We start from the raw sequence: 8985 nt of genomic DNA, 5'->3' as shown, positions 1-8985 counted from the left end.
TCAACTGAGGTACTCTTATTCTTGAGTTTCATTCTGTTTGATTCCTTAGTTTCTTTAGTTTTCATTCATGTTCTAACTTTTGTTATGGTTTTGTGGTTAGGATTTTAAGTTCTTTGAACTTAAGGTGTCTTTTCGGTAAGTTTCCTCTTGGTGGTTTAGTTCTATTCCTTTCATCTCTGTCCTTTAGAAATACTCACTATTTCTTATTGCTGGTTTTAGGAGTGTTCCAAGTTCCGCATTTGTTCTCAATTATCCCGGTGTTGGTAAGGAAAATTAGATAGTTTAGTATTATGATCTAGTTTATGTAATGTATGATATAGTTTATGTTTGTATGACCTAACATTTCAGGTACAATAAAGGGGTAAGTGTGTCTGGACCTAAGGTGTCCAATGATGTATGACGGACTATGTCGGGTAGGCTCGGTTGCCAAAACTTTATGACGGACCTATGTCCGGTGTATGACGGAATTTTGTCCGGGGCTTAATTGACACCCCTGTATAAGCACTTATCTTTTTATTATATCTGATTTGTTATTTTTAGTTATGATTATGATATATGACCTATAGTTATGATTTATGATCTATGACTTATGACCTATGACTTATGTCTTAGAGTATGATTTATGATTTATGGCTTAGATTATGATTTAGAATTATGACTTAAGATATGATATGATCTAGATGTTGTGTTTGTATGACTTTGGTGAATATATGTTATGTTTGATTATATGACTAACCCTTGTTTGTATTTTCCTTACTGGGCTTAGAAGCTCACTCCTTATGATGTTATTATTTCAGGAAATTAAGGATAGAAAGGCCGGTGGCGAGTGGGACCTAAGAGCTTCGTGATGTATTCGTTGGGGACCATATAGTCGAGCAATATCAAGCAGGCCAAATTATTTATTTATTTATTTATTTTAAAGTTTATTTTAAAGTTTGTTTTATTTAAATGTTGCTCATTTTTATGTTAAAGACAAGTATTTTATTTTTATAAAACCATGGATCCATGTATTTATTTTTAAGTTTTTATTAAATAAAAGAGCAATATTTACGATTATGACCCAACTCTGTGTTCTCGGTAATTTATGAGAAATTAGGGCATTCCACAACATAATTATTATCTAGTTACAAGTTGCTTCATCATGATCTTAATAATCTTATGAAAAGATTAGAAGCACATAACTAGAATAGAAATTACAAAATAAACAAAATACATACTTGAAAATGCTCTTGAAAAACCCAAAATGGAAGAGAGAATGGTGGAGAGAAAATGGTAGAAAGAAGATGGTGACCAAAATTAAGCACCCCAAAATGGTCTTGAAAACCCTTATTTATAGCTAAAATGAGATTATTAAAATAATCAATTTAAATTAATTAAATTTATTAGATTAATTAAACTAATAATAAAATGGCAAGTAGGGGTAAATTGTAGGAATGATGATGATTTTGGGGAAAATGTTGTAGAAAAATTGGGTAAAAAAAATTGCATTTTAGACATAGGGGACAAAGGTACGTTGATGGGCTCAAGGAAAGGTGGCTTGGTGGTGGTTGTTGGCAGCTAGGTTGCTGGAAGCTTGGGCCACGGTTGGGGACGAATTGGGTCAGGCGGTGCAGGGAGGTGGCGTGTTGGGCCTGGGTGTGTTGGCCTGGGAAGCTTCAGTGGTGCAGGGGGGCCTGGCTTGGGGCAGCTGGTAGGCGGGCCCACGGTTGGGCCAAGGACTTCGGGCTGGTGGCAACTGAGGAAGGGCACGAGTTGGGTGAAGGGATGAGCTGGGAGATGGCTGGTGGGCCAGGTGTGGAGGCACGGGCCCAGGAGGGCTGAAGGATGCGTGGGCCTGGTGCTAGGCGCAGCCTGGGGTGGGCTTCGGGTGGCAGGCGTGGGCCCAAAGGCTGGGGGAGTTGAGGCACTTCGAGTGGGCTGGCTGGGAGGAGGCATGGATTTCAGTTTTGCCATTTTTTTTGGAAAAATTACATACATCACCGTATATCTCAAAAAAATTTAAAATATACGGTGCATGTCAAATATACGGTTTAACTTTTGATATTGGATGTTTTAAGACATGTATCCATATAAATATGCATACGATAGTACTACAAGTATAATATCATCTATATGACTATATACTTACCCATTTATGAGTGAATATATAGCTAGTTATAGCCTATAGGGATTAAAATTAAATTCTTTAAATAATACTAAAAGATAAATAATTATTGAACTAATAATAAGTTGTTAAAAATTAGTAATATTGTTCCAGGAATACTATTGGAATGATAAATAACTATTAAAATTATAAAACTAGTTTGGTAAATTTTTATTATAATTATGTTAAGTAAATTTATAAATTATTTATGTAAATATTAGTTACACAAATATATTTTTATTTGTAAATTAGTTATGTAAACTTTTGTTACAAAAATCATTTTTTTATATGAATTAATTTGTAAATGTTGTTTACAAATTTGTAAAAGTTGTTTACTTATTGTAATAGTTTTGTTACTACTGATTACAATTTCGTAACTGACTTTTTTACTTTTTAATGATTTTTAGTTACCGTCGGTAACAATTTTGTTATTGATTGTAATAGTTTTGTTACTATTTGTTACAATCTTGTAACTTATATTTTTACTTTGTAACTATAGCATTTGTTAAAAATTTAGTTGTTCTATCATCTAGCATTTTTTTTGTAAATTTTAGTTACAAAAATTGAATAATTTAGCTATAAAATTAATTATGTAAATCATTGTTACAAACATGTTAACAAAAGAAAAGAGTGTTGCTATGTGGGCTTGAGTGACATATTTAACAATAGAACATTCATTGGTTGGTATTATAATTGGGTGGCGTATATTTGTAATTAGTTTCACTTGCCTTATATTTAGACTTTTTTTTTGTTAACTTACAGTATATATGCAAATTTCCCCCCCTTTTTTTTTCTTTTTTTCCTTACTTTTTAAAGCCCAAAGATAAAATAAATTCCCTACAAAATAAACATAAAATAAATCATAATAAAAATATTTTCACTATAAAATAAATCAAGTTAATTTTTTGAAAATATTAATTATAACTTAATTTATATTTAACATTTAAGTTCAATAATACAACATTTTTTTACCTCAAACTAAATAATAATAATTCAACTAATTAACTACAACTTTTTACAACAAAATAATTATAAAAACACAAAAAAATATAAAAAATCAAAATAAACCCAATAAATTCAAAATTACTTAAAAACTTAATAAATCAATTAAAAACTCAAGAACTAAGCAAAAATTAGCATATAATATAATTTATGGTAAAATAACTATATTTTGTAGAGTTATCACACTCCCAAACTTAAAGTTGTGCTAGTCCTCAAGTAAAAGAAAAATTAAAACACACATTTTTTTATTGGTGATATAAAAATGATTTTCTCAAAAATTGCACAATGAAAATAATTCTAAAAAATTATTATGGATAAAAGTTAAGCTTATGTAATTAATTAAATTGTCAATTTCGCTTTTAAAAAGGAGGTTTTCATTAAAATTATTTTTCACTTAAACTTATAGGAAATAAAAGTGTTCTTGTTATGAAAAATGTAATTATTGTTACAAGAAAACACTATAAGAAATCTGATCTTTACCTACCAATATTTTACCTACCAATATATATTGGTAGGGAAAGTAATGTTTTGCCTACCAATATTTATTGGTAGATAATATTAGTAGGTAAATGCTAGTCCATTATATTATATTTCTGAATAGAGCTTTACCTACCAATAATATCAGTAGGTAATGATCTTTACCTACGTATATTATGGAGGGAAATTTTTTAACCATTCCCGCTCAATTTTCCCCCCGTTTTTTATTTTCATTATATTATTTTATTATTATAAATGCTTATTTGGAAGCTTATGTGGAGTAAATAAGCTGACATTTACCTACCAATTTCTTACCTACATATATATATTGGTAGGTAAAAATATCTTTTGCCCACTAATATTTATTGGTAGCGAATATTGGTAAGTAATTATTTGTCATTAGTATATTAATTTAGAAATGTTATTTCCTTCCAATATTACCTACTAATATGGAGACTTTGCCTACATTTATTTTTGAGGGAAAATTTTTACAATTTCCGCTCAATTTTTCCTCCCATTTTTGGTTACTTTTTATATTATATTTTTATAAATGCTTATATGTAAGCTGATGTGTTAAATTTGTTATAATATGTGTCTACCATCTGGCCTATTAGATATTAGTTTTATTCAATTAAATAAATAAGAAAATTTTAAAATAAAAAAAAATCTGAAACATCATTTCTCTCTCCCTCTTTTCCTCTATCTTCCCCGAAGCCTCATTCTCTCTCTCACTGTGTTGCCTCTGCCAGGCCCGAACGGCCATCGTCCCATCGCCGGAGCTGTACACGTGCCAGCCCAATCGAACCGCCGGCCCTCGAAATGTCGAGCCCCGCGAGCTCACCACCATACGCGCTGCCCAGGGCTGTCAACCAACAGTCCGAAGTCGTCCGCCTCTTGCATTTTCCGGTGAGATTCCAACTACCCGAGCCTCTTGTTTGACGATCTGTGATTAGTTAGGTAGCAATACATGTTTTCTAATTTTATTTTGGCCTATGGGTTTGTAATGTTTTATCTTAAATGGTTCTCTTTCTCACTCTGTTTTCTCTCACAAAGAGAGGATCCTATGCTATTAGTCCGATCAATTTACAGCAAGGCTACGATGGTGACGGGGGAGAGGCGTGGGTCTGGGCTCGTGGTCTTCCTCGTCTCAGATGCGGGCTCAATGGTGGGGATGGGGATCGACGTGATGAGAAGAAAAGGTTTTGACTTTTGGTAGACCAATTTACACTATTTTCTCAGGTTACAAAAGGTTTTTTATAATTTCGTTATGGAGATCTTATTATATAATAGTTCTCTGTGTTTGCATTTGGAGTAAACTGAATTGTGTTAGAACCCAGATAATAAAATCTTAAATGTCTTAATGCTGAGAATGATAGAGAAAAATTATTACAGTGTGAGAAAGTTGAATGGGATTCCGAGAAAGATTAAATTTAATGAAATGACATGGTTTTAACTTTCTTGGTATTTAAAATTTTTATTGGGGATATTTAAAAGGATAGTTCTTGTTAGCTGTGCATTATCTTCTGCTCAATTGTTTTTGCAAATGTTTGTGAGTGTATATTGAGTTAAATATATAAATGTTATGTTTTTGTGTGGGAATATTTGTTATGCTTCTGAGTGAAGATTTCTTCATTTACAATTGATAGATTTGACATCGATGGACAAGTGACTGGGTTTGGTCATCCAGACTGGGCGAGGACACATGAAGCAGCTTCTGGAACATGCTCTGTGGTTTCTACTCTTGTTGAAGGAGGAGCCACTTGCATTGGTAAAACTGTGGTAGATGAATTAGCCTATGGGTATGTATTTTAAGCTTAATATGAGGAAGCATTTGAACCTTTTTTTTTTTTGCCCTCTTATTGACTGAATGCAACATTTCTTACTGTTGTTCCAGCATTGATTTAAAATATTAACATACCTGTTTGTGCACAATTGAGGAAAGAAATATGATTTTTGGTTCAAAGAGATCATGTATAATCTAGTTTGTGCTTCTGTACATTTATATATTTATTTACTGATTCTCATATTCAAGCCAAAAGTTGAACAATGTTTTCTTATATTGGCAGTATAAGTGGGGAGAATAAACATTATGGTGCCCCCACAAATCCCGCTGTGCCTGAAAGAGTACCAGGTGGATCTTCTAGTGGAGCTTCTGTTGCTGTAGCTGCTAAACTTGTTGATTTTTCTTTGGGTGAGTTTTTTTTATCCTTCTTCTTTTACATAATCTTACTGCAGCTAATTAATTTATCCCAGTGGTCTGCCTCAGCTTGGTAAATTTTGTTAAGTTTCGAATTTGTATATATATAATAACAATATTGGAATTATTAAAGTTGCTCTCTGGGTTTTTTTGACTAAAGTCCTCAATTAATATAAGCTGATTATTCCTGTATTAATTGTATATAGCTAGTGTCTAAAAAATTGTATTTCTTACTAATACTAATATGATGGTCCAGGTATTGATACTGTTGGGGATGTCAGAGTACCTGCTGGATTTTGTGGTGTTTTAGGATTCCGACCCTCCCATGGAGCTGTTTCTCAGATGGGAATTGTACCTGTCTCATCGAGACTTGATACTGTTGGTATGTATTATACATGATTTGTTTTTTCAAATACATACACAATGTTTCCATAAAAAAGATTATCCAATGGCTTATAATACTGCAAGTGCATCAATTTGCACCCTGGGATGTGTTGCATGTCCTAGTTTCTGCTCTCTGATACTCTTGAGATCATTATCATAGCAATAACTGCCTTTTTTTTTGTACTCTTTCTTTATGCTGATTAAAAATGTTTACTCTGTTATATTAATTTTTCATTGATTTTAGTCTTTAAATATGCTATCAGTCATTGATTATGTTCACCATGTAAAATCTTCTCTGCAGGATGGTTTGCCAAGGATCATACTATTCTTCGACGTGTTGGGCATGTGTTGTTGCAACTTCCTTATGCGCCTCCACGCAATCCTAGACAAGTAATTATAGCTGATGATTGCTTTCAACTAGGAAAGATTCCCGCTGAAAGGATTGTTCAAGTTGTTACTAAATCCACGGAGAAGATTTTTGGAAGTAGGTTCTTTTTCTTTGTGTATTAGCATCATTATGACATTGATTTCTTTTGGGTGCCATATTTTCACCATTATCATAGTACCATAATCAGCACTTTCATTGTTGTTACTATTTTTACTACTAATATTATTTTATTTCCATTCACATCGATTCCCTTAATATTATGATTTTCATTTTTATTTTCAACACCTTTCTAAAAATATATTTTATCTGGAAGTGTTAATATACGTTTTACATGCTTTTGACTGATGGCAATCTTGTTTTGCAATCTTATTTCTTAGTTGTCCTCTTGGCAGACCCTGCTTTCTCTTTCTTAAAGTTTCTCTTAATTAGTCTTAATAAAACATGGTTTAGTTTTTCTTTTTTGTTTTTGTATTATAGGGAGAAGAAAGGAAAACTATTTTATTAATAATGGATCTTACAATTGAAGGAGAACAGCTAAGGCAATATGGCTAAAGCATAAACTGTTTAATTTTTATTCTAGAACACGGTTGCTTGCCAATATTTGGTTCTTTGGTCTGCTTTGTTAATGTTGACTACTTGCCCCTGTTGTTACGTTATTCCATTTTTTCTGTTTATATCCACTTGGCAATCCTACTATTGATTATTTTTTAACATTGTTGTTTAATGAATGGAAGGTATACATTTTGCTTTTGTCTTTATATTATATTCAATTTCAAGCTTGATGTTTATACTGTTTTATGAAATGAAATCATAATAAATATTTATTTCTTGTTATTTGTTTTTTAAGTTTGATCTTATCTGAACAATGATCAATCAAATTTTGCTTTGCACACCCTTATACAGACACGAGTTTAGAAATAATCACGAGGAGTGGATCAACTTAGCGAAGCCTGTTTTGGATCCTGCTATCTCATCAATTTTTCAAGAAACGCCTGATACAACTGGTATTGATGTTGAAAATTGTAAAGCAATTAGGAGCGAGATGCGTTTAGCTCTCAACGCTTTATAAGGTAATAGTTCTTTATTGAAGAATTTTGAAATTTATTTATTTTCATTCAACTTGCAGCAAAGAAACATTTGTCTTTTTGCTACATTGTACTTATTGAACTTATAATTCATGAGATACTTTTATTCTTATATAAAGGTCACTGAATAACCTTAGTATATTGCTTCCAGTTTGGTGGTTTCTGCCACATTGTGTCTTTCCATATGATCATGTCAGTACAGGGCTTGCCACCTTTTACATGAATTAACAGGGCAATTGCTAATGCTTCCAATGCTTATTCTTAATTGCTCTGTCCTGGTCATATTTACTATGAGATCTTTCTGTTTGGTTACATTCGCTTTTAATAAGATGGGTCCATAGTATGGCAGAAACCTGTATGAACGCAGTTAGTTTTCTTTAGTATTTTCTTTTATCATCTTTGAATTGAACCATCTATATAATCTAATGATAGTGTATATGAAAATTACTTGCGTATACTTTGAAGTCCTTGATTATTCAAGGAGGAATTATTTTTCCCATTCTTTAAGAATGACTCGTTACTATTGTTTCTGTAGTGTTAATAGTCAGAGTCTAATAGTTTATGATGTCTGTATACCAGTTTTTTTTGTTAAAAGTTGATGTGGGATTGTCAAGAGTGGATTGAGATTTTTTATTTAGCACGTGGTTCTGTTTTCGTCAGTACTTTCTTAATTTGTCTATATTTTTGTACATATTAGAATCATGCTAACTTTGGTACTTGACATCTGTTTAGGATGAAGGAATTCTTGTGATACCAACTATTGCTGATCCTCCTCCAAAATTAGGCGGGAAGGAGATCCTATCTGAGCAGTTCCAGAGCCGTGCATTTAGTCTACTAAGCATTGCTAGCATATCAGGCTGTAGATGACCTCTTTGTTGAAATTTCTATCTTTCTTTGACTATGATACCCAATCAATTGTTGTGTTTATTTCATTTTGGTAGGGGTAACCTTAAAATGATAACTTTATGACTTATTTTAGTATTGAACATTATAAAGAATTTTAGCATTAAACATTTTATTATTGAATGGTTTTTTTCTAGTTTATTTCTAATATAGAACATATACAAATAACTGTTATTATCTTTTACCTACACATAATCATTAAATTTGAACAAAATATAAATTGTGTAACAAACCAATAAAATAATGCTATGTGGGCTAATAAAATGATACTATGTAGGGTGCCACATATGATGCCACATCATCAGACACGTAAAACTACAAAAACCATGTCATCATACACGTAGGAGGCCATGTCATCAACACACGTCATCTGATGACTCATCAATTGATTTATAATTTAGTGGGG

At 32.0% G+C, this 8985-nt stretch overlaps 1 pseudogene; it reads left to right on the top strand.

Moving 5' to 3' along the window:
• The first annotated feature begins 4639 nt into the window (after window positions 1–4639).
• LOC133778523 (translocon at the outer membrane of chloroplasts 64-like) lies at window positions 4640–8561 on the top strand (annotated as a pseudogene).
• Window positions 8562–8985: the final 424 nt, after the last annotated feature.

This window comes from Humulus lupulus, chromosome 1 (genome assembly GCF_963169125.1).
Source record: "Humulus lupulus chromosome 1, drHumLupu1.1, whole genome shotgun sequence".
Classification (NCBI taxonomy): domain Eukaryota; kingdom Viridiplantae; phylum Streptophyta; class Magnoliopsida; order Rosales; family Cannabaceae; genus Humulus; species Humulus lupulus.
The sequence above is the reverse complement of the archived record's forward strand: the minus strand, read 5'-3'. Positions and strand labels throughout refer to the sequence as shown.